General features: G+C 39.1%; 1 pseudogene; it reads left to right on the top strand.

Annotated features, from left to right (window-relative positions):
- Nucleotides 1-837: 837 nt before the first annotated feature.
- The window catches only part of LOC122347968, a 41,974-nt pseudogene continuing 18,840 nt past the window's right edge, over nucleotides 838-23,971 (top strand).

Genomic DNA, 23,971 nt, shown 5'->3' with positions numbered 1-23,971 from the left:
TCCGACTCGCAGGGATTACAGCTTTACCGGAAGAGGGAAGGAAAGAAAGGTTAAGCCACTGCTGGTTGCCAGATTCAGCACCTCTGCTTTCGCGGCGTTCATGTGTGCCTCACGCAGAGGGTCTGGCCCTTTATATTAGAGCACAGTGCCAACACAACCCAGAGGGGAGACAGCACAGCTATTGTCGAGAACAGTAAGTCACTTATTTGAACTAACAATACATCTAATCTCACGTTTGCTTGAATAACCATGTTTTCGAATTTTTGAAGCCTTAACAGGGTTGTGGCTTTTTGCGGTTTGCAGAAGAAACTCACTGTATGTATTTTAAATGCGCGTGAGCTGTGGACACATTGAGTTTTGTGGACCGAAATGACCGGTTATGTTTTTGGGGTTTTTTTTATTACTTTTTGATGTCAGCAAGCAAGGCATTTCCACGTTTCTTTAACATCTGCTTGCAGTCAGCAACCAGACACCGCAGTCTGTTGTAAGGCTGGTCCCTCAGCAGGGCGGTCAATAAGCTCAAACAACGCGTTTGTTTTAAATGTAGTGTGTGTGTGTGTGTGTGTTATTTCTGAGCACTTTGTATTTGGGGAAAAAACCGAAACTGTAGCATTTCTGGCGTACGGTCGCGCTGAAAATAGGCGAGGTTTGAGCATTTCCCCGAGCGAGAGCAGCAATGCAGTCCAATCAATTACGTTTAATTCAATTCACTTAAACTTCCAGCGCGCTGCGAAAGAGAAGCATTTATTGATAATGAATTCAGAGCGCTCCTCCTCCTCCTCCTCTCGTACTCCTGCTCGCCGCTGCGCATTAAGAGACAGCTGGCGATGAGAGGAATATCCCTCCACTCTCACTCTCATCCCTGTCACCTCACTTGTGTTTTCCTCAAGCACTGCGGACAGAAAACGCCGCGCGCGGAGCTTTATAAGACGCGGCACGAGGAGGATGCGGACCGCCGGGGTTTGGCCAGCGACCGTCACTCTCCCGGTCCCCCGGGACTGATTTTCGGTCAAAGATATTTAATGGGCGTTCGTGCCGCCGTCTCCGCTGATTCCCGCGGATACCTGCTCGGATATCGCGTGACACGGCTCCAGGATGAAGAGGATGAACGTAAGCGCTCCAAGTGTGTTGCCGTGCAAGCATGCTGCCCGCGTCCGTTGCGCGTTGAAGCGCAGCTGAGTTTATTTTGTTTTGGAATCGGCTCTGCCGTACGACGAACGCGCAACTTTGTCGTCTCCGAACGTGTTTAGCGCGATGTCAAAGCGCGGAACGCCACCGAGACGAGCCATCTTCAACTCACTTCAATTAAGATTCGTTGTTCGCCGAGACGGGAAATTATCGATTGCTCGTTCCGTTTGTTCGCGAGCGGTTTCGTTCACGCGTTTTATCTCGCTCGCGCCGACGTCGCTGAAATACGCTACAAAGTGAGAAAGTAGGCACCATCCGGCGCGTTTTCTTTTCAAGGAAATCCTTACTGCGCGCGGATCTTGCGTTATGGTAATTCCAGGCGTTCCTCGAGCAGTAAGTCGTTTACAAACTAGAGATGGGAATCGATTCCGGTTGCGATTCTGATTTCTTTTAATGATTCGGGTTCCGCTAGTAACTCCTTTTAGTAAAAAAAAGAAACATCCCGTTTTGAGAGGGAAAGAAATGCAGTAACGTGATGGCATTCGCTACATTCATTCTGATAATAAATCAGAGGTAATATGATTATTAAATTAAAAGAATGTTTGCACAGACATTTGGTTACTTCAACCAAACACTGCGTGATACTTATACTGTAAGTAAATTAATCAACTAATATGATAGCATTTCATTCAATTATTCATCAATCCATTTCTTCATTCATTCATATTTATACAATACAGCTGACACAAATTATATTGTGTAATATCTTTAAATACATACATATATGGCCATATGGTAAGTCCCGTGTGCCTTTATTGCAACATTTGGGCAGATTTTTATTTATTTATTTTTTACCTTGACAGCATTTTTAAAAAATGCTACTCTCATGTGAGAAAGACTGCAGAGAAGACACAGGATGCAAGCGCAATATAACAATCAAAGAGGGCTCATATTTGTTCCGTTATCAAAGTTACAGTTTTGATTAACGCAGATTATTCGTACAGGAATCAGACGACACAGACCAACGCTGCGTTTTTGTCACCATTCAAGCTCAATACAGCAAGTCTTAAACAATTCTGAGATTAACCACAGTGACAATCTCATTTTAAAACCAAGTTGCCACCTTTTCGTTTTCAGGATTCCTACTTTTAGGTAACCATGTGCCGTGTAAATGGGTGCGTTTCCCAACAGCAACTATGGGTGCAAGTTCAATGGAACTATGAACCATAGTTAGCTAATAATGCTTTTGGAAGATGCACCCCCGGACAATTAGTGTGTCACTTCAGTACAGTTTATTAAATGGTGATGTGTAAGTAAGCCCTTTGATTTTGGGAGGCGTGCTATCTTGTATATACACTTTAATCACCAAGCTGCATGCTACTATTTGGTATAGAATAGCACGATTTTCCATATTAACAATGAAACTATTCCAAGTTCACTCACTGTTAATATGGTTACAGTGTATCTGACTACACTGGCCGTTTCTATGTTTTTGAATTTCTTACACTGAAACTAGTTCACATTTACCAAGCTGGTTAACCAGATTAGTTCTGTTGATAAACTTGTTTAGAAAGTGACGTCTGAAACCAAGTACTGAACTACTTGCAATAGAAAAAGGACCCTCACTACATTTTGTTCATGCGACTACACTGTCAGTCCTTCCGAGATTTCACCAAAACGCAGCATTCGTCCGTTCGTTCCCTTCAGTGTTTCAACACCATGATCCTGAGTTCCTAAAGATGTTCAATTCTGTTTGCAGCCGCGTTGGAAGTCGCCACCCATGTGGCCGTCCGGAGTGGGCAGCAGGCAGCCCTGTCCCCGTGAATCTGCTCTGCGCAGAGCAGCCCTCAGTGGCAATGTCCTTGCACTCCCACCGTTCCATGTACCCACGGGCAGGAGTGTCCGGGTCTTTATCTGTGCCAACCCTGACGGTAAGTGCGTGCACACACACACACACACGCACATATATATATATGGGGTTCTATACTCAACCCTTTTAAAGGTGCCTCAAAAAATCTAATTTTAACTCATGATAGTCACAAGAACGTGTGTGCATGTGAACTCTGGAATCACCTAAATCCCTAGATCCATACTATTTGCAGCGAACAAACACGCAGTGCTCTGTCAACTAGACTGACACCTGTTAACGCACGAGCGGTGTGCAAGACATGCTTTATCGTCCGATGTGTTAATGAACCAGATTTTACAGTAATGAATTCAGATGGCGGTGACAGCTCCACATCATGCCGTTTCATAACACGCGCTGCCATCCTCAGAGATATGGCCGTTGCTAATGTCTGCAGGAGCGCTGTCCGGTGTGCTTTGACAAGAGCAGCAGTGACAGCAGTTAGTGGAGCCGTCTGTCTCGGCGCTGAACACGGGTTTCAGCGTTGCGCAAAAACACAGGCCAAGCAACCATGACACAAAATATCGTGCTGCTCTACAGTCTCTAATATTAAAACGGGGGAGCTCTCAGTATTGCTGTGGGGCTGTGGGGAAAGTGGTGAACAGAGTGGGAATGCCTGGCACCTATCCTGAGGAATCGTTGAGAGGTCATTATTCCCACCATCGATTGCTCATTTTTACATCTTAAGGCCTAAACCCAGTGCTGTTTAGAACTGACCTTAGATTTAATGAGTGCCAGGGGAACTAGACGGCACATATGCAGTCATAGATTTAAATATGGGCTGCAGGGAGACCTTAAAATAGTACTTCTAATCTAGGAGTAAACAAGCCAAGGGAAAGTATAAAATGGGTTAGGAGGGAGAAAGAGAAATGAGTGCAGAGAACTGAGGATGAAGTGAAAGGAGGGAAGATACCGGTGAATAAATTAGATCGGCGCAAGGACGTCTTAAATAAAACCATGACCTTTCAGCCTGGAGGATTAATGATAAAGACTCTTCTAAATTGCAGCTATAACATACATGCCCTTGTTATAGTCCACCTGTAGCTGCATTCTTTCCTAATGAACGTTTATGCATTATTCCTAACTAAAAATAAGAATAAAAACAAGCATATTGTTTACCGTTATTAAATTATAGTAAAAATCATTGGTCACGTTATATTGGGTGGCTGTAAGGACTATGTGCTTACCGGTTAATATGTGCACTGATATTTTTTCATTGTAAGTGCTTGCATTTCATTTGTAGTTAAACTGCTAACTTCGCATTTAACTATAAACCCAACCCTACCCTAAAACCAAACTGTACCTCAGACTCATCTGCAGTACATTTAGGAATTTTCCAGAAACATAGTTACACAGAAAATCCTTAATATAAAGTGTGGCCAATACTAGTATAGGGACCAATTCTCATATAAACTAGTTGCTTATTAGCATGCATATTAGTAACATATCGGATGTTTATTCGTACTTATAAAACATATTCTGCATGAGCATAACCTAATGTCTAAATTGAACTACTACCCGACTATTAATCAGCTTAAAATTAGTCATTATTGAAGCAAATTTCATAGTTAATGGTTTGTTAAAAGTCTTACCTGACCAGTTTATTTAGAAATATTTTTATAATAAGTATTTGAAGTTTAATGAGGTGAAACGTGTCATGATAAATACTTTTATCATGAGACGGCTATAAATACACCACTGTGTAAACACTGAGGCACTCTCTTGCTGTCAAAACATTCTTCATTATGTTTGGCTATCCTGACCAACCGACGCAGCAACATTGGCTCAACCGGTGTGTGAGTTAGGGGCGGGATCGTCTGTTTGTTCGACCAGTGGCAGACAGAGCGAGCGTTCGGAAAACTAGTTTCAAACCGTCAGTATTTTTAGCAGCTTCTTTCAGCGAAGCTAGCGGTATATAAATCACACTCTTCAGCTTTAAATTCAATAGCTTTCTATTGAATTCACGGAATTCCCACACTCTAGCACCATTGTTCATAATCACATTCAGCCATCGGTGAATTCAGGCGGTTCACGCTGGGATGCGGTAAAGAGAGTCCGAAGCCACTTCTCTGCTGCAATAGAAAGATACTACAGGGATTTTGTTCGCAGTCAGCTCTGAAAAGCCAGCTGCTTGAAGATGCTTTAGTGAGAGGCAGAGGTGATGCTCTGTGCTGAGAGAGTGTGAGGCGGACTGTGGAATCTGATGCGCTGGACCTGTAGATGCACAACTCAGAGGTGATGTCAAGGTAGAGAATTAATGATACTTTCAGTGGCTGAACGAGCCAGCTGGGCTTTGGTGCAATGCTCTTCCCCCTTATGCACTAGAGGGAGCAATTTATACGTCGCAGAATGACAAAAAGGGAGTTGGCCTTGCACACGCGGACTTACGAGTCCGACAGTCTTACAAGTCTCACTCTTATACAAGCCTTGACTTGAAAGGAATGATTTCAGTTTGTTTTAGAGCTATTGTAGAAGTCAGCTCTGTGATTTAGGGGGTCTGCTAGGGGCAGTTAGGACAGCAGTTGCTGGAGTCTTGCTGGGGTTGATATTGAGGCTTTGAGGAAATGAATGCGATAACATTTATACGCTCTTTAAGGACCTCGAATTTAATACCGCTGTGTTGTAACAGCGTGTGTGGAGTTAACCAAAATTCATTTATTATAGTGCATTTACTGTTTTAAAGGCTGGGCTAAGTCATGATCATAATTTTTTTTTGCATTTTTTAACACATTCTCACTCCCAAGTCCTCACATCTTTGCCGTCACTTTTTGACGCAAAGGTTACCCCTTCACCGTAATTTTCCGGCATGAAGGTCATCCTTTGTTTTCAATTGTTTGTCTTTATTTAATGAATTGCATGCATTATATATACATTTTATACAAATGTATATTTTCATTGGAGCACCTAAACCTACCCACTTTTGAAGAACATAAGTCACACACAGGCAAATATGAGTCCAGTCACTTTTTACTGCAAAAGCTGACCATAAGCAGTACAAAAGCATTACAAACAAGTCTTTATGCGCAAAGTTTTAATCGCTGAATATGATCTAGCTCTCACGCCCTCACATCTCATTCAAAAAGATACTCCCGTCCCGTAAAATGACACAGTCGGTTACGAGACACACAATAAGCAATCACATTTCACAACCAAGTCTGACGTAAGAATTCTTCACTCCCTACTTGTGACAAGTAGAGAGTGAGAATGCGTTGCATTTTTCTAAAAAAATACTACTTGACAGGATTGCATGGTAACCATTTCATTTTTCAACCCAGGATCATTCTAAATGCCTCTTCATACCTTACTGCATGTTTCGCAGCAGCTTCAAAGTGAAATGTCCATTGAGTGACGCTAAAACACTTGTATAATACATGACCCTGGGATGTATTTGTTACGTTGATATAGGCATGTATTGCTGTGCTTGTATTACGTTGCTTCAGGTACGTATTGCAGTGGTTCGTAATTCAAATATCCAAGGAGTGTTGAATAAAAAGTTGACGCTCTGTCATTTTGGAAATCTCTCCTACACCAAACCCAAACCTAAACCTCCCCGATAGCTTTATGTGATATAAAAACATATTTTTGGATGAAGCCGTGCTTTTTTTGGTTGGCGTGGTCATGTTACTTTTGTGAGGAAACATCTCTGTGGTGTACCTTCAAATAACATGAAGACGTTAGTTGTGTGTTTTACATGTTTATGATGCAAGTCACCCAAGTCATTTCACTGCAATGATTCACACTCATTGGTTGTCGCCTCTGTAGATATGCTACTAGCATAGTGTTGTTTAGTCATGAGAAGACCAAAAATTAAACAGTGGAACACACGTTTTTAATATTTAGCTTTACCCACAGATGGGAATAGAATCAGTATGTGTGTTAACAATGTATATATCTTGGTGAAAACATTCTCCACCCACGGTTCTGCGGATCAACTAAAATCAACTGGTTGGACAATTACAATGGTCCAGTTGATCAACTACCAATCTCTATCATCTGATAATCTCTTTAGGATGTTTGATGTTTATAAAGTGTTCTCACCTGCCATTAGAGGGTTGGCATTTTGCGCTCATCTTAGTGGATTTGACCATTTACACAACGCACGGTTGCAGCCCGGCAGTGCGTTCCAGAAGTAGTGCGTCCGCAGCAGTACAGTAATCGTTTCCACGAGCCTACTTTTGCTACACAGCAAGCACTTTGTGGTGAATATGAACACGGATTGACACGAAAATGTAGTAATTACACGATAAATGCATATATTGAAAGTCTACTGTTTTTCAAAGTCAGCACATGTAGCTTTTTGACTAGGTTGAAAGGAAAGAAAACGCTTTTAGACAAACCAGGCAAAAATAGATGGCAGATTATGTGTGAACCTACAGTACATACAGTACAGTTCACGAAATCAGGCTTGTGCTGTGTGTAAGCTGTTCCGCACCAACTGCATGATTGTGAAAACAAAAATTCACTTTTTTGATCAAACATGGTGAGATAATTATAATTATTTTCAAAAAACGTCAAAAAATGCCCTTTTTGGATTTTGGATTTTGTGTACAATAATTGTGTAGAATGCTTATAGCTAATATTCTGGTAATATGCATGCTAATGGCAACAAGTTAAGAGACCCTAAAATAAAATGTTACCAGGCCCTGAATAAATATTCAAAAATCCTGATTGGATATTTCTACCTGATGAAAAGAAGACTTCAAAAAGATCGGTATCTATATTGGTAGATACTGCTTCCTGTCTTCAAAAATCCTGGTTGGAGCATCCCTATTAAAAAAAAATTAAAAAACAACAAATAAAACAGACTGTTTATCTAATGTATGTTTCTGTCATTGGAAGCATTCAGCAGTGCTAATGCTAGCTAAAGAACTACTAGGTGCATCTGTTTGGGTTCTTGGTAACATTAGCCAATAATCATCATGGTTAATTTTCACAGGTTTCAAAATGATTAGCCACGTGGCCTCAGTTGTTCGCTCAAAAAATGTGAATAAGATCAGAGATCAGCAGTCGAGCAATTGCCATTGAAATCAGTTGATCTCCAGGTAGTATGGACTTTCTTGGTTGAGTCAGTATTGTTACGATGGGCTAGCTGGCAATGTGTTATTAGCGTACTTCAGGGGTATCATCCTATGAATGGCTAATTTAGAATCTCTGCATATTAAATTATCATAGTATTTTAACAGAGAACCGATTTACACACTTCAACCTTTAATGCAACATTGCTTCATAAGCACTGCATTCAAAAGCCCTCAAATGGCTTATAATAATGCTACATAATTATGTGCTTTGAATATTCAGATAATATTTTTGCCTTTGAGCATTTGGTAATTAGTTTACTAATGCCATGGAGCTAATGAATTGCCAACAGGAATGTGTTTTAGTCACAGATGGGATTTCGTTCGGTCGTTAAGCACACACGATCAAGCGCCTTTGATGGGGAGCAATTCTCATTCCACCGTCCTCCATCTTGCGACCTCACCTAATCCCTAAGAGTCTTGTGCTTCAGCATCGGGCAGCTGTATCAATACCGAGCTCATCTATATGCCACCATGCCTTCAGAGCCCGTGCAGCTGGAGACGCACGCAAAAGCCCCATGGGATACGACTGCACAAAGGCTTTACCCCAGATTATAGACATGATTGGACAGAACATTGAGCGAGATACACGCTCGGAGCTTGAGATTGGAAATGACGCAGATCTTCATAAACTATTAATGCATGTTTAGGACATGCTAAGTGACTGTAAAAAGCTTTTATCTTAAAATGTCATTGATGGTAATGTGGTGTGCCATCTATTTCTACCAGAACATACATGCTATACAGCTCTAAAATATGAGTCTATATATATATATATATATATATATATATATATATATATATATATATATATATATTTAAATGGTAATTATTTTGATAATTTGATTAGGATGTTAGTTGAGATATTCATTGTAGTAACTTTATTTTAGGGTCTGATAACCAGTTGCTTATTAGCATGCATATTACTAGAATATTAGCCATTTTTTATTATATTTATTTAGTAATTAAGCACATAATAATGCCTCATTCCACATGACCTTCATTCCTAATCCTACGCAATACCTGAACTTAACAACTGCCTTACTAAGTATTAATAAACAGCACATTAGGAATATATCAAGGGAAAGTTGTGGTTAATAGTGAACAAGTGTTAAAAAAATGATTAAAAAAAATATAAAAAACCCACAGGATGCATTAGTGCGTTTCAAACATGCTAGACAGGACTCAGGAGGCACCAAAGCGAAACAAAATGCAGGTGTTGTGAGACATGTTTTGAGGCGCTTAACTCAAATACAAAGAATAAGAGACACTAAAACAGCATGATATTTTATTGTGGTCAAAAAACTAACATTTAAGCGTATGTCAAGAAAAACAATTGAAAAACAACAGATGGACACAAGAACTCATTCTTTGTGTGAAAGTCCTGGAATGGGTAACATTTTATTTATTCTACATTAACTACATGTCAGCTACCAGTAGAGTAGAGTATCAGTAGACTGTCTGCTTAAAATCTGCAAACAGCTTATTTGTTGTTCTAAGTTAAGTTGTTCTTAGCAACTGTAGGTAACACATCAACTTATTCTACTAACCCTAAACTAGTCTACTCATACCCTAATTAGAGTTAGCTGGCAATTAGTTGACACGCAGTTGCAAAGTTACTTGTAGTTATTAGAACCTCTGTGGCAAGGGTCTGTTTTGATTTTATGTTCACTTTTAATGTGGGAGACTGAAAAATCTCATTTAGGGTGCTGATTGGGACTACATCATTTTATTATAGAAAAGTCTCATTCAAGTCATTTATTTCTCACACCTTTTCATGACTCCCACCTTTGTCTTTCCTCACTTTCCTTCCTTCCTTCCTTCCTTCCTTCCTTCAATTCATTATGGTTCAATAATGCTTTACTGGCATTACCTTCCTTCCCCCCAGCCTATAGTGAAAGAGCAATTTTCCAACTTTTTTTCATTGTCCTTTATTATTTTTTCATCAATGTCAGTCATGTCAGACATTTCAAACAGGCCACATGTAAATTATGGCCTCTCTATTTTTCTTCGTCTTTCTCTACACCTATATCTTTGACACAATTTCCAGATGGATCCATTCTGAAAGCTTCAATCTGTTATGCAAATGAGCTGTCCAAGGTGCTCTTCAGTGCATCGCGCTAATTCGTTTATGACTATATGAAGGTATTTACTTAGGTTTTTTTCCCTGGTGTTTTGCCTGTCTATACGTGTCTTGTCTACAAACTCGACGATAATGTGGTCTAAAGCTTTGTTGTAAGGATGGTTTTGTTGCATGTGGTGAGATTATTTCAGCATTGGACGTTGAACGATAAGGCCACAACAAACCTTTTGAAATAAATGTTTGTGTTAATATGAAAGGGCAGCTATAATAATGTCCTAAAGGTGCGATCAGATGTCCTTCTGTTTGTCGAACGGTCATGGGCGAAATAAAGCCATGTAAATAGGGTAAAACGTGAATTTTGCATGATGTTAACAACTGCCAGCCGAAAGCTGCTTGGTTTGAAAGCTTCACATATCATTATTGACAGTGGATCCACTGTATTTTTGATAAAGGGCTGTCAGTTTGACTAAATTAGCTGTACATTTTCCTGGACAATTTCTAAGATGATAACGTAATGTTATAATGCGGCATGGTATATAATTTCCTCCTAATTTTTTCTTTGTATACCACTGTAAAAACGTCTGCACATTTGTGGTCTTATCAATTCAATTTGCAATAAATCCCATGAAATATTCACCGAAATGCCCTGAGAATGTCTATTTCCCGGTTTGTTTTCACAAGGACGCTGTTCTAAGACGATATACATTTACAAAATAGATAGGATGAATTCGCTTGGATGGTTATGTTTAAGTTTTGTTGGGGTGAGGAAAAAAAAGTTAAAAGAGTACAGGAAGACATGAAAAGAGAAGGCACAGTTATCAAGGCAGCCGGTTCAAAAGCTAGTGGGTGGGAAACAGAAACCCTGGATAGTTTCTCCACAACATTTATTACTGAGAAAACGACAACGGCCGGTGAACACAGTGTGAGAGGAAAGTAACACGCTAAGGCTAGGCGCTTTATAGGACAGCCCGAAAAAGATCAGAACGGACAGTTATAAAAGATTTAAAACATGAAAGCGCACGAGCTGTTCAACCCGCCAAAAATCTGAACTAGGTTGACACAGATAGAGATGCTGTAGCCGGCTGTGACACGCTGTCTTGGCCGCCTGTATCTAGAGGGTTCCGTGCGCTTGATTGGCCTCGTCTTCCACAGAGAGCTCTCCGGTCAGATTTCCCTGTTCTCTGTCGCAATATAAGCTATCAGCGGAGAGCCTGAACAATAGCAAACCGATACAGACGGGTAAAAGAGGAAACCGGGTTTAAATGTACGTTCAGCTACCTTGTTGTCACCGCTGAAGGTCAAGTCGAAGCTTAGCATGTTTGTCGAAGCATCACCTATGGCCCGTGTGCATCTTTTCATATTCGTATTTGAGACTATTTTAAGCTCTGTATAAAAGGGTTGTAAGTGTTCTGTGAATAGGGCGCTGGTGATGTGTTTGTTTTTGCCTCGCTACAAGCAGCTGTGTACAGTAGTAAATACAGTAAGCATGAGTATCCTCAATGTGTCAACTCTCATGCTTCATTTTGCCCTGACTGCCTGTGACAAAGGGCATCATGGAATATTCAATAGCATCCACTGCTGATGTTTGCAAGAATCTAGTAAACGCTGCTATTTTTGCATTTTAACTTAAATTAACCTTTTTTTTTTTTGCTTTAATGGCAGCAGTGCACAAGCTGAACCAGTTAGTGTAAAGCCTGACAGTCGTCTCCTCGTATTCTCATTCATCTCATTCTTTTCCGTAATATATTTCTTATTTGATGTCATCGCTATGTTTTACATTCTCGAAATCATGCAAGTTCGTGTTTCATTGCAGTCTCTGAATCTAAGATTGTCAGCGTGATCTTAGACGCTGCGTTTGTTTTCGCTCTGCTACAAGCCGCAGAGAACAGAAGTGACTACAGTGTAAGCCGGGGAATCTCTGTTTTCAAGCCTTGCTGGCAGCCATCCCCCGAGAAAATACAGTGTGTGACAGAACAGAGTTTGAAGAGAGAACAAAAGACAGCGACCGAAAGAGAGAAGTTTGTATGTGATTTACTCGTAAGCACTCATGCATATGATGTTATGTATCTTAGAGGAATAGACCTTTAACCCACATAGATGCAATTTGTTTTTTTTTTTTGTACATGTATCACAGAAACACCAAGTATTATTTGAAGGGCGCATTAATAACATGATGCATGAGTCTGGTAATCTTTCAGTGGTGTTTTTGTTGTTGAATACAAATAATACTAGAAATAAAGCTGAGATAATAATACTGGATAAATAAATGTATGTATGTATGTAGTTTATTGGTTTTTGAAAATACACTCTTTAATTACAGCCTGTTAACTAAATTGATTTACTATTTACAGATAAATATTTCAACTTCCATTCTCTGAGTATTCTGTCTTAACGTTCATGTTCGTTTGTGTTTCCCGCCACAGATACAGAAGCAGAGAGAAACGCTCTGAAAGAACACGTCTATCCCAAACTCCGAGACTTCTGCAGGGAGAACTATGGCATTGAATTCCAGGTAACGCAGCCGTCACTTTTCTGTAAATTCTCTACAGCAACCATTAAGATATTGATAAACAGATTCCTTTGTCTTTTATTTTCCTTGCCCAACCTTCTGCTTTCTTCCTCTCGCTTCGTTGGCTGGGAAGATAAAGTTTCTTAGGGACTATTATGCGATCTCAGCACCGATATGCCCATGCAAGACGAAAGTACGTCTCTCTTATATTTGCCCTCAGGAGCTTGGGCAGGAAAAAAAATCTCCCTCTTTCTCTTCTCCTCCTCTCCTCTGGAGTGGTATTTACAATGCAAATGGTTTGTTGTCCGACAGAATGGAGCAGAGGAGAGATTTTTATCGTGCAATTTGGTAAACAAATGCAGGGCCTAGAAGAGGTGCTCTGGCCATTGAGGCAGACAGTGTGCTGAGATTGAACCGAGGCTACATGGGTGTGGGGCTTGACCTGATTTCAAGAGCGTCCCCTTAAGAAACAGATCTTTATGTAAGACTATGCCTTGTTAAACACAAGCCTGCTCAGTCTTTTTAGTGCCACTGATAATAGTGATAATCTCACTTTATATATGTGTGTGTGTGTTTACTGAAGATTGCATTTAACGGTGTCATTAAATAATTAGTAATGAGCAGATCTTTACTTCAGAATTTTGACATGCATCCGAAATGGATGTGAAACGGATTTTTGAATTTGATCATGATTTTTTTGGATGGGATGGGTTAGGTGAATCCCTAAGCCCCATTCATGCTGTCAGAAACACGTTACGTCAAAACCACACGATCGAGACCGCCGGAGACAGGATGCAAGCGTGTCCAGCGATGCAACAAAGTAGCAAAAAGTTTAACTCTATGCAAATGAGCAGCGCATTTCGGCAGCGTGAGCAGGTCTTAATACCCAAATTGCCTGCCTAAATGTCACCAGATATCAAATCAAAAAATCCTAAACTTAAAAATATGCACCGGTAAACACAGTTAAGAGAAGTATACAGTCAGAAATAAAATAAAGAAAAAAGAAGCAAACTGAAACGAATATAAAAATACACTGATGATGTAAAAAGTGCTTGTTTTTCTAAAAAACCTAAAGCAACTTTCAACAATAGACTGTTTTGTTCTTTTCTTAGTTTACTTGAAAAAATCAAATAAAATAAAAGTACTTCACGTATTGGCGTAGTCTTCACTGTATGATTCTTCAAAATAATACAGATTACTGAATACTGACAATTAATTTTTTTTAATGCATTTCTTTATCGCAACATGCTTTAATCTAACAAGTTATCCATGCAATTGCAATGGTCAGTATGTTTCGATTAGTGCTACATCATAGACAACAGCTCTTTTTTTAGACTGCATTTACATTTTAAGAAAAAATTAGCCCGGTCTCATGAAATGTATATAAATAGTGTGACAAATGAAACAGAAAAATTGGGGTAGATACACAAAAATGGACTTTGATGTGAAATATGATTTTTTGGCATGCGTATTATATACATTTTATACAATACACATCTACCCCACATCCCTAATCCTACACAGCATGTACGTTTTTCTTTTGTTTATTTATACACTAAATCAAGAATTTGTCATATCCAATTTTTACTATTTCTGGCATAATTCACTATGTTCGCACTGCGTTTACATTTCTGTGGAACGGACATCCTCATTCCTGGGATGAATCATTCCTTTCAGAAAATAAAAATCCCTGAAAAGATAAAGACTAAAAAAAGAAATAATCTGCATCAGTACTTTTATTTTGAAATATATTTAGGCTTAGACTTACAACTATACAAAATAAATGAAACCCAATTCAAGACCTGTATTAAGTTAGGATTTTTGCATTAAATAAATGTATCCTGTTTTAAGGATGTTTTTAATAGCTTGCTGGATATGTTGCTGAAAAAAAGTCCCTTACATTAATTGCATTCATCTCATTATTGTTTAAGCTAAACTGAGAGAAAAACGAAGGTAGTGTCAGAGAGGAAGAGGAAAACTGAAAGAATCAGGGTGTGAGAGAGAGAAGGTGAGAGAGAAAAGTGAGAGACAGACAGAAAAAGAAGGGAGTTCTCTCAACCAGAAAATATGATGTGGCAAATTGCGATTCTTTCTGGTCACCGTTATTTGATTCTATTTCCTGTGCCGTCCCTGAGAGGGATGGATGCCGGATAGAGTGTGTCTGTGTACATGGCATGCGTGCGTGAGGCTACATTTCTCTGCCCAAGGCTTCATCCCAGTCCAGTCACAGCACACACACACACACACACACACACACACGCACACACAGACACACACACTCACTCAATCCCTTTAGCAGTGGCGGGATCAGGCCTGCAAGCGCTGTAACATGACAGTGTGGGACTCTGATAGGCTTTCACAGTGTGGGGAGCGAATTACGGCGTATACCATAATCTGCTTTATATGAAAAGTTATAATGATTAGACTTTCTTTTTATGGAGTTGCAGTCAATTTTTTAAATTGCTTTTACACAGCATGCTTTTGTTTTTACTCTCATGTCAGCTTTTTTATATATTGGAGACTTGACTTTCTCCTTCTGATATTTTTCTGATATTGAAATATCCCAGCCTAATCATTTACATCAGAGTTTGTCTGTGGATTTTTCTAGTAATGGAAAACTAGAATAAGGCATGTAACAAATTCATTGAAAACCCCCAAATCTTATTTTTTCATTGAAATCTCCCAAAATCTTTCACGTCCATTCAAACAAAACGAAGGTCAAAAGGATCAAAAATGGATGATGCCTTCTCCTCACGCGACCCCCTCATAGTCTCGCTGTCGCCACAGACCATAGGGGTTCACACTTAAACCTCAACTGACCATTTCAACAACTGTGTAATCTGTTCGCTATCTCCCGATGAGCTTCCAGTCAGCTTGATCACATCAACACAGGCCCAGTTTTCACGCATCACATGCATGAGCATAAGTCCTGTTTTCATACCAACACCACTTCTTAATGATGGACCTAATAATTCAATGAGAGCGCAAGAGAGTAGCTGTAGGCACTTGCAGATCGCTGGTAATGCTGTTTGGCTGCCATGACGACCGCAGCAGAGGCGAGGTTTGATTACAGGGCTTGAGTCGAGACTAAATGTGTCAGGTAGTCTACTGAACCGACTGATTTGCATATAAACACATTTGTACGAATGTTTATTAATCGGGAGTTTGGTAAGCAATTCTAATTAAATGTTACACACACACACACACACACACACACAGTAATAATGATTTCCGACAAAATACTGCTAAAAAAATGTAAATATACACACATATAACTTAATAATGTATGTTGTCAGTGATTTAACATTTTGTTTTATGGACAGTATTGGCTTATAGTTGTGATTAGCGAGAATTTGGTCCCTAAAATGTCAGCTGTTTCAGCTTTTCTCCAGCTTTAAAATGAATATGAAGCGGTCAGTCACAGGCTTCAAGGTCATAGACTTTTGACAGATTTCATTTCTCATAGATTTAGAGGGCTGATTAATTTTACAGTGAATTTAGCTCGGGGCATGTTGTTAAACCACAGCTTCCATTCAATGGCCTGTTGTAGACGTTTCAGGAAAATCGAAACGGTTCAAAAGCAAAAGACAAAAATATATAATTTCAGAAACTAACAAATTTACACAAAATATACAGATAGTAGTGTATGGTTAACAATTGGTATAATTAAATTATAAACTGCAATGCCTTCATCTCAAAAATCCAGTTACAAAACCAGTGGACAGAGTCCTTTCTACTAGATGCAAAGCTACTGCTGGACTTTTAACTCAAACCTACATCTTTTGTTCTGTTATTGTGATCAAACGAATGCCCTTCAGAGTTTTACCGTGGAGCTAATGGATTTCGTGCCATCTAGAAAAGGTGCATTAACACAGAAAAGTGTATCTGTGGGGAAGAAAAGGATATTAGCAGTTTGTGCCAGGGTTAATTGCCTCGCTTAAGGTCATAAAGGTGGTAGAGTGGGATTATGACCTATGTAACCATCATTTGGTGGCTCGTTCGCACTCCTCAGCGGGCTATGAATCCAACCCCAACCCCTACAGTCACCCTGGGAATTCATGGCCTGTTGTGTAAGTGCTCCATGCTGGCGAGAGCACATTGGATCTGTCAGCACTCATTGAAGCTTCAGCAGATGAGAAGGTGAGAGAAAGGGATGGAAAAACAGCCGAAGGGTAAACAGAAAGAGACAGAGAGAGATGAAAAGATAGAAGGACTGAAATACAAGCGCTCATTCCTCACAGGGTTTGGAGGTTACGCCTCACTGTTGGTGTGTTGATCCATGGGCTTGTGTGGAATTGAGGTGGCTTCTACATTTTCAGCTGCAGCGCATCGATTAGCCATTTGCAGAAAAAAAGCGGCCATTTTCATTCCAGGCATAGACATGATTGATGCAAAGGTTTTATGGTTTTAACATTTGGCTGCTCTCTCCTCACATCTCTCTCTCTCTCTCTCTCTCTCTCTCTCTCTCTCTCTCTCTCTCTCTCTCTCTAAATTGAAAAGGCAAGCAGGCTAGGCAGCTGGTTGCCATAGCAGTAGTCTAATTGCAGAGGCTCTCAAGAGCAATGCATTGTGGGTAGTTTGTGAGATGAGATGAAGGCATGGAGATTGGTGACTGCTCCGAGGGGTTGAGGAACATGGTTCTCTCTGCAGGGTGGGTGAGCTAACAGCCTCTTAAATCAGGGGACTTCTGACAGGCCTTTTTATTTCTTGCTTTCTGCATTTTGCTATCTTACAGTTTTCATCTGCCAGCGTACCTCGGTTGCGCTCCCACTTTTGCTCTTGTAGATGCTTTTGTTCTCTTCTTGTTTTCGATAATCAGACGGTGTAAGCGTAAGATATAGCGTTCAACCAATGTACACGTTGGAGAATCATATTTCTCTTCTAATTGGCCCTTAATGGGGGCCATCAGTTGACTCATTTGTCTTCTCTTAAAGTGATACATTCATGTAGAGGCAGGAGCCAGAAGGATAATAAATCATAACTCGTCTCAGGAGAATCTGTGGGCCTTTTCATCGGGCTGAAACTGGCAACTGCATTGTAAATGATGTTTGTATCCTCCGCTCAATCGTTTTGGATCTCATCATGAAATCTGCTCATAACTCCGCATTTTCTAACCATTTGACTCTTGCGCTGTTTACCATTTACATGATCGTTTTCTATTTAGCAGAAGTAGCGATCGCTGCAGGCAGCCAAAACAAGCTGAATCTAGATTACGATTTCTGTTTACTGATACAGTATAGCTGTAGATATGTGTAACATCACACTTTATTTTTTATTTCAAAAACTATTCTCTGTAGATATAGATGTATAGATATAGGAACTCCCTTTTGATTACGACTTCCTTGCTTCCACGGGAATGCATTGATAACCTATATTGATAATCAATGCAACCTTGAAATTTCATGTTTGAGAAGAAAGTCACAGCTGGTCCATGTCCATGTCAATGAGTGTAAAAAGCCTAAATGGTCCCTATATATGCGCTTCTCTATATGAACAATCATGTCATCAAGTAGTCGACAGCATATTTCCATTACAAAACAAGATTGTTCCTCACAACTAATTTTTATATATATTTTTATTTCTTCAGCAGCACACAAAGACGGGCCTCTTTTCTTACATTCAGGGGTGTCCTGTGGGCTGTTTTTTAGGATAGTTTTCTACATGATTTCATTCGCTTTCGTTCCATCTTCAAGGCATCGCATGAAAGTTCTCGGAATAATCATGAAAACCGAGGAGAAAAGAGAAGAAGCGTGAAACGTTGCCCTTTGAACACAGATTACGGATGCAGTAAATCCCGAAAGTATTAAAACCTGTCAACAACAGCGCTTGAGTTGTTTTGTCTATGAATGCTTTTTTTTTTATTGTATGAATTAAACTTTCCTTTGATTTAGTTTATGGCTACCTGCTTTCACGTCACCTAAAATGTCTACAGGGTAAGTTTCGAATTTAAATGTAGAACTTTTCCAGCACTGACATTGACCAGTTTGACACATTTTCACCCTTTATCACCAGCCATTTGGGATTTATGAAGCATTATGTTTGCAAATCCTCAGTTTGAGCTGTGTAATTATGTAAATACAGTCATATTTGCCTCATGTTATGAAATTTTATGGCCAGAGCCCTCAGTAGCTGAGTAAACCTCATCATCGTTTCTGCGGTCGCACTATTAGTGGAAAATGATGGCATTTCAGTCCCTTTTACTCTACGTCGGGGTGCAACACACTGCTTTTAATGATACTCGTTGCATACGCTTGCGTGTGTGTGTGTGTGTGTGTGTGTGTGTGTGTTTTTAAAACAGCCATGTGTGGTTTAAACGTGGGCCGTGATACATTAAAGAAAGCAAGTGTTTGTAATACTACTCATGATACCAGTTAAATTGAGCTCTTTTCATAGTTCATAACAATGTAATTAGGTTGTCATTTACAAATATGCTCATCATTAAAGTAGATGACAGCTGTCGTAATTTAAGGAATCATTGGCAGACACTATGTTCATAAAATCTTGTGTTATCATACGGGACTATGCTAAGCCTTTAATTTCCCTCATATGGCGGACTCTGCTAACCCTTCCACTTATTACAAATCTGATGGCTTTGTGGCTCGAGTTCCCCAAAATATCACTGTTTTGCTGAACATCGCAGCTTTTTTACTGTCTGACAGCTCCTTGATTCATTTTCTCAGGTTTGCTTTTTTATGTAAAGCATCAGATGCATGCTAATTGTCTCCTTGTGTCCCTCTCTCAGTTGTTCGTGACATCTAAGGAGGGTGTGTTTGTCATCTGTGTTGTCGTATCCAGATGTTTGGGCTTCTATATACCTTGTTATCAGTCTTTCCCAGGGGCCCTGCTGTCACAGTCTAATTGCTTGGTTAGTTAATAGTTCAGATCCATCAAGCTGGATGTGTGTAAGTGTTTGTGCACGAGTGTCAGCGCGCGTGTGTGAAAGCATGACTGATTGCACTCACTCTGTTTGAGTGAAAACAGTTCTCCCACCACTTGCTCCAAAGCCAGCAGCCAAATGCAGTCCAGCCAATGAGAAAACGTCCTGCCAGTCTTTGCTATGATCCGCCGATCACAAAGAATGATCGTGTTCATACTCCTGATGACAATGTAGAAGGTCAGTGTGTGCGTTTACATGCGTGATCTTACACTGTGTGCTCAATAAACCATCAACCATCATGTGAACATGGTTTAAGCCAAACACTTTGTTTGATGTTTGCCCTTTATCCTGACTTCACTTCACCATGTAAACATCTGTAATGGCTTACTTGTGGTGCACATGTCTATTTGCATTTTAACATATGCCCCAAATTTATTTTGTGTCAGTAGGACTAATGTATTGGTTGGTTGACAGATTGATTTTTTTTTTTAAGTAGACCAGCAATAGTATGTAAAACCTGTCAAAACCTGTTAATCTCAATGTGAATTAATACAATAGCAACCTACCGTTAAGACTTAATTTGTTAATCCATTAGCTATTAAAAAATAAAGAGTGCTTTTAACAGTATAGATTCCTGTGAATATTTACATGTACTGAAATGTTACTTGCTTTTGCTGTTTTTTGGTTTTATTTCAACTTTTGCTGTTTTTCGTTTTTTCGTTGTGTTGTGATGTAAAGAGCTTATCTATTTGAACCTCTTAACACCTGAGAATTTTTTTGAATGATATTTCATCCATACGTTATGCTATGTCCTCGGTTGAGGATATCAGGACTCAAAAACAATAGATTTTTCGTTGTAGTTTTCAAGATTTTGCTAAATTTGTATAACAATGATTCTCAACTATGTTACACCATAATTATTTGATAATTGGCAATTCTGCCAAATGTGTGTAAAATGGTCATAAACAGGTTTTCTCATTTCTCAACATATCATGAAAGAAGAAATAATTGGAGTAATAATTGACATAATAATAATAATAATATAATAATTTCTTTCCTATTCATTTGATATGTCTCCCAAAATGCATAATAAACATGCTTTTAGTCCAGCTGTCCTCATATGAGTCATATTTTGATGATGTGAAACCCCATAATATTTTCCTGAGATGTTGATTTATGACACATTTCAGACAAATTAATTTCAGACATTTGAAGCCCAAAGAGAGGGAGTGCTCACAGTTAAACAGGACATCCGGACATGTATAATCTCAGAGAAATTCACTAAAATATAATCTCTTCATATGAGCAGTCTTAAGACGGTAAAATAATTGTTTCTTGGAAGAAGAATATGGCAAAAAGGAATAAACTAATTTAAATAGAGCATCTACTTGATCTGAATTATTTTACTGTGCAGCAGTAAATGCTGTTTGCTCATGCTAATGCAATGCTATGCTAATTCTAATGGTGCACATTAGGCATTAGACTAATAATGTTTAAAAACTGAACTTTATTGTAAAGTTTTACTAATCCCTTGCAGCCAATTTGGCACGAATTTTCCTTTTCAGCATTATAGCGTATACACAAAAAGCTGGACATTTTTCATATGAAGTATTTCTCTCTTCTTAGAAGTTTGATTAGCATAGAGAGGTTGAGCGTAGAGCCCGCATTACGTAGGCAGTCTCTCGTGCTTTATGCGCTCTTGGACGGAAGCCATGATTGTATTTGTTAAATGAAGTCTGGGGGGATGGCAGGACCCACATAGGCTTGGTTTCTGTCGGCTGAGCAAAAGAAATGGGGTCCTAAAGAGCTACCACAATGTGAATGACATCAGAGTTTTATTGGACTTGCTTGAGATTGCGAGAAAGAGAAAGACGTGACCGGCATAGACGCATTAAATCAACATCAGATTAAACTAATCGCGCTCATACTTGCACGCCCGACGGATGTGATCAGCATACACACACAGGAACATATAGTTGATTACAGAGCCGCAGTCCTTCAGCACACACACACACACGCTGACATGCGTGCAGCAGAGAGGAGAGATTCCCCCTGAAGCGTGTTTGCCGTTTGAATTATCTGCACCAGTGACACTGATTCTGACAAATATGTCCAGGGATATTCCTGTGTCCTGGCGTACTGGTGCTGAGGAAATGTCCTGTCTCTCTTCATTAAGTCCATTACTACACACACACACACACACACACACAAAGCAATTTCACTCCGCTGGTCTCTCGTTCCTCTGTCATTTTGCCACCAGTGCAGGTGAACCCTTATGTGCGCGAGAGTGTGTATGTGTGTAAATGTATCTGTCTGTGTGGGTTTTTTTTAAGTTGATAGAAACATTGAAAAAGGCAAAGGTGGAATTACTTCAATTGCCTTATTTCCTTTCTGCCCAACCAGCTTATCGAATTATTCTGGAATTTAGTATCTGCTCACGTTAGAGAATGCACAGTATTCAGTCTTTTTAAAAAAATGAAGCCGAGCATCAGTTCATGTCAGTCAAGCTCGCATCGGCTGACAACCAGCTGATCCGCGTCTACGTATAGGAATTCAACACATAGCAGTCTGCCTTCTATTTAAGTTGCATTTTGAGCTACACTTAACCTATCGCGCCGTGCCACACTCATCCCAAGCTCCTCCTCTATCTTACAGCATCAGCACATCTGGAATTATTCTTTTCTTTCTTGACGTGTAGTTGCAACATCTCATTTTAGATAGTATAGTATAGTATAGTATAATGTAATGAAATACAGCCGTTGTATCAACGATGCAACGATACGTTTGTTAAAACCTTAATTATTGTTATTTGGGCGAAAAAATCTTTTGGTCTTTAGACAAATGCATCATGCAATCAGTGATCTCTGGAGTGTTTAGTGTCAGTCTTGGAAAGACATTTTTGATTATAATATGTGTTTGAAAAAAGTGTTTAATTAGAACTCTGCACGATTGTGGTTATCTTTTATGTAGAATATAATATGTGATGTATAAGTTTTTGAATTTGAATATGAAATTCCATAACGTAACGTTTTTTTGTTTTTGTTTTTATCAATAGAATGTTAGAAAAACAGTAGTAGCAGTATGTCACTCTTTATCAATTTTATTTAAATTTTAACTTTTAAACAGTAGGTTGCCATTATTTTAATAAGAAAAATTTAGTTGGACAGTTTGTCAAATAGAAAATAATGTGCACCAGAAATCACTTGCATATTATAAATTATATTAAAATAGAAACTCATTATTTTAAATGGTAAAAATATTTTATCCCTGTATTTTTTTATGTATGCATCCTTGATAGACATAAGAAAAACATTTGAAATCTTACAGTTTCCAAACCTTTGGCTGGTAGTGTACATATGTGCAGTCAGACTCAAACTAATGTAGCAATTCTGAAAACACACTCAAAATATTAGAGACTCTTTATTGCGGGCAGTAAGCAGTTTATTGTGTCCCAGTGTGCGTGCATCATTTAGCTGACTGCAGGAACACATTCTCAGCATTGCTCTTCTTTTTCTGTTCCTCTCTTCCTTCTCTCTCTCTCTCTCTCTCTCTCTCTCTGTCTCTTCTCTTCATCCCATCCCTCTCCCTGTGGCTCCTTTTAAAGTGCTAATGTGTGCTGAAAGAGTGTGGAAATTCATACTCTCCCAGGCATTCATTACTCCCTAGATCTTCCTTACTTAGTAATAAAAAAGAATTAGGCTTTAGTTAAGGGTGTTGATATATAGGTCTTATAAAATTTTATTCTTCAAGTGCCTCTATGAATCCTGTGCCAGTTCTTTTTTCATGAAAAAACTAAAAAAGTAAGTGGAACGTTCCACTAAACCGTTACGGGGATGTTGCACTTTGGGCATCTCGAATTAGAGTTCTGGTTCATGGAGTTTTTGCTTCCTGTCAACTGTAAAATATATATATATATATATATATATATATATATATATATATATATATATATATATATATATATATCAATGCATAAAGGTGTAAAGGAGCAGAAATAAATTGTTAGGAAAGAAAGAAAGAATATTCGGTCACACTTTATATCAGGTGGCCTTAAATACTATGTAAGTATTGTCTTCATATAGTGCTGCAAAACAGGAGGTTGTATGCAGCAGTGGTGTGTGTGTGTTTCGGTGGTTTGTTAAATATGTGTGTATGTGTATATTCCAGGTGGTGGACCTGTACTGGGGAATTGATCCAGAGGAGTGGGACAGTCCAGAGCTGCAGAGACTACGGATGAAATTACTGGAAGAATGTCTGAAGACTTCAGCTGGTCCATGCTTTGTTGTGGGTATATATGACATTTCATCAAACCATTAACAAGCAACTGTGTTGTAAATCCCATACATTATACATGAGATATATATATATATATATATATATATATATATATATA

This window comes from Puntigrus tetrazona, chromosome 7 (assembly GCF_018831695.1).
Source record: "Puntigrus tetrazona isolate hp1 chromosome 7, ASM1883169v1, whole genome shotgun sequence".
NCBI lineage: Eukaryota > Metazoa > Chordata > Actinopteri > Cypriniformes > Cyprinidae > Puntigrus > Puntigrus tetrazona.
The sequence above is the reverse complement of the archived record's forward strand: the minus strand, read 5'-3'. Positions and strand labels throughout refer to the sequence as shown.